At 38.9% G+C, this 3,541-nt stretch overlaps 1 protein-coding gene across 1 annotated transcript in view; it reads left to right on the top strand.

The window, feature by feature from the left end:
• MRPL48 (mitochondrial ribosomal protein L48) overlaps nucleotides 1-3,541 on the top strand; it is a 119,840-nt gene that overhangs the window by 100,096 nt on the left and 16,203 nt on the right. The gene's annotated exons all lie outside the window — the stretch shown is intronic.

Raw genomic sequence — 3,541 nt, 5'->3', positions numbered from 1 at the left:
CCCAACAGAAATAACCCAGGTGGATAACATTTACAATCAGCTCCTCAGTTGCTCATTCCGCCACTGAGTTTACAATGACTTATGGGTAGAAAAGCCATAGTAAGTAATTTACTACACTGCAATAGTTCTATGAATTTTGATAGATATATACAGTTCTGTAACCACCACCACAATCAAAATATAGAACAGTTCCCTTTCCCAAAAAATTTCCCTGGTGTCCAGATACAGTTAATCTCCTCTCTCCCACCCTCAGTCTCTGACAACCACTGATCATATTTTCTGTCCTTATTGTCTTGACTTCTCTAGAATACCATGTAAATAGAATCATACAGTATGTAGCTGTTTATGTCTGACTTCTTTTACTTAGCATAATGTGTTTGAGATTCATTATTGATTCATGTTGTTACAAGTATTTTATTGCTGAGTAGTATTCTTTTGTGTGGTTGAACCTTAACTGGCTTATCTATTCAAATTGATGTGGGGATGATTATGAATAAAGCTGCTATAAGCATTCTCATGCAAGTTTTGTGTGGACATATGTCTTCTTTTGGGTAATTACCTAGGACGGGGATCTTTAGATTGTATGTTAAGTATATATTTAACTCTATAAGTAACAGCTAAACTGTTTTCCAAAGTGGCTGCATTATTTGGTACTCCCACCAACAATGTATGAGAGTTCCAGTAGCTCTTCAACTTGGTCAGCACTTGGTATTGTCATTTTTTAAAAAGCTAATTTAACAGGTATATTGTGCACGGTAGGAGCTCTGGTGGCATAGTCCCTAAGGCATTTGACTGCTAACCAGAAGGCTGGTGGTTCAGACCCACCAGCCGCTCCTCAGAAGGAAGACTGGCCAATTTACTTCCGTAGAGATATCGCCTCAGAAACCCAAGGAGGGGTCGCTATGAGTCGGAATTGAGTCAGCAGCAGTGAGTTTGGTTTTGGTTTATTGTGCATGGTAGTTTTAATAAGGAAGGTTGGGCAATCCTACTTCTGTAGTGATACTGCCTCGGAAACCCAAGGAGGGGTCGCTATGAGTCGGGGCGGACTCGACGGCACATAACAACAACAACAATGAATAATGATGTTGAGCATCTTTTCATTGTTTATTTGTATCTTATATATATATCTTTTTGGTGAAGTATATTCAAATTGTTTATCCATTTTTTAAATTGAGTTGTTTGAGAGTTCTTTATGTATTTTGGATATTAATTATTTTTCATATATATATTTTGGAAATAATCAAATTCTGCCTTTTGCAGGTAAATAGTGTATTTTGCAGATAAGTCAGTCTATGACTTACCTTCTCATCTTCTTAACTGTGTTTTGAAGAGCAGAAGTTTTTAAGTTTGATAAGGTCCAGTTTAGGAGCTCTGGTAGCATAGTGGCTAAGGCACTTGACTGCTAACCAGATGGCTGGCGGTTCAAACCCATCAGCCACTCCTCGGAAGGAAGATGGGGCAATCTACTTCCGTAGTGATACTGCCTCGGAAACCCAAGGAGGGGTCGCTATGAGTTGGGTCCGACTTGACGGCACATAACAACAACAACAACAACAGGGTCCAGTTTATCAGATTTTTCTTTTATGGTTCTTATTTTGGTATTTTGGTATGTTTAAGAGATCTTTGCATTACTCAGGGTCACAAAGAATTTCTCCTATGTTTTCATCTAAAAGTTCTATAGTTTTGAGTTTTACATTTAGACCTATGATCCATTTTGAGTTATTTTTATATACGGTGTGAGAAGTTCTTTTTTGCATATGGATGTCCAGTTGTTGCAACAACATTTGTTTAAAAGATATTCTTTCTCTAATGAATTTTCTAAGCACCTTTGTTGTAAGTCATTTGACTGTATATGTGGGGGACTATTTTTGGACTCTATTCTGTTACGTTCACTTATATATCTATCCTTATACCAATATATGAGGGTAGACCTGGTTTGATTCCCAGCCAATATACCTCAAGCCCAGCCCCCACCCATCTGTCACTGAGAGCTTGAGTGTTGCTATGATGCTGAGCAGGTTTTGGCAGAGCTTCCAGACAAAGAAAGACAGGCTTGAAAGAAAGGGTTGGTTATTTACTTCCAAAAATCAGCCAATGGAAAACCCGACGGATCACAACCATTTGATCTGCAGTTGGACCAGGCAATGTTTTGTTCCATTTTCATGGGGTTGTCATGAGTCAGGGACTGACTGGATGACAACTAGCAACAACAGTAACATACCAGTATGTCACACTAGCTTGATTGCTGAAACTCCAGCTTTTTTCCCCCTCTTTTGTAAAATTGTTTCAGCTATTTTAGGTCCTTTGGTTTTCCATATAAACTTTGGAATCAGCTTGTTGATTTCTACAGATGAAAAGCCTGGTAGGATTTTGATTGGAATTGTACTGACTGTAGATTAATTTGGGGAGAATTGACGTTTTAACTATTTCAAATCCTCAGATTCATAAACCATTCATTTAGGTATTCTTTGCTAGCTCTGCTTTTCATTTACTCATTGGATTTGTTGAAACACTGTACAGGAAGGAAACTAACATTTACTGATTACCTACTCCAGGCCAGGCGCTTTACATATCTTATCTCAGTGTTTCACAAAGTGTGGGATATCCTCTGGTTTGCCTTCACCCTTTTGTGACCCATGGGGGCATATGTTGCCCACCAACATTTTCAGCCTCTCCAATTTCTTGGGAAGCTCCTACCCCAGTTGTAGTACATGCTACTACCTGGAAGCAGGTGCCTGAAAAACGGCATGAATCTGAAGAAATGGACCTCACTCTACTGATCCCATGACCAGAATCTGATTGGAACATATGTGTCCCACATAATTATATGAAAATCCATATTACCTCAAAAAAAATTTTCCCTTTGATTTCAGCATGCCTTTCATTACTGAAAACACGTGTATCAACAAAAGTTCAAAGCAGAAAATAATTTGGTCTTGAAAAGGTTAAATAACATTAAATTACATAGTGAGAAATTTCTTCCCTTTTAAATTCTCATTTAACCTAATTATGTCATGAAGAAATACTCAGTGTTGTGCTGGTTTGTATTGAATACCATTCTAACGCTTCATAATCTTTATAGCAGAGAGGGGACCTCGAGCTCAGTCACTGATAGGCACTAGTATCTAGCTAAGGAGCCCTGGTTGGGCAGTGCTTAAGCACTCAGCCCCTAACCAAAAGGTCGGTGTTTGAACCCACCAACCTGTTCCACAGGAGAAAGATGTGACAGTCTGCTTCCCTAAAGATTTATAGCCTTGGAAGCCCTATGGGACAGTTCTACTCTGTCCTAGAGGGTCACTGTGAGTCAGAGGCAATTTGACAACAGTGTATTTGGTTTGGTTTTGGAAGTACCTAGCTAGAGTTTTATAAAATTGTTTTCATTGTATTTATTTATTTATTGCCATTTCAACTTTTAACAGGAGTAAAACTTGACAGAAATTACAATAATAAAACCCTGTTGTTGTTGTTATGTGCCGTCGAGTCGGCCCCGACTCATAGCGACCCCTCCTTGGGTTTCCGAGGCAGTATCACTACGGAAGTA

The sequence above is a fragment of the Orycteropus afer genome, unplaced genomic scaffold, assembly GCF_000298275.1.
Source record: "Orycteropus afer afer isolate SDZICR_OR568_19922 unplaced genomic scaffold, OryAfe1.0 scaffold00074, whole genome shotgun sequence".
In the NCBI taxonomy this organism is placed as follows: Eukaryota; Metazoa; Chordata; class Mammalia; order Tubulidentata; family Orycteropodidae; genus Orycteropus; species Orycteropus afer.
The sequence above is the reverse complement of the archived record's forward strand: the minus strand, read 5'-3'. Positions and strand labels throughout refer to the sequence as shown.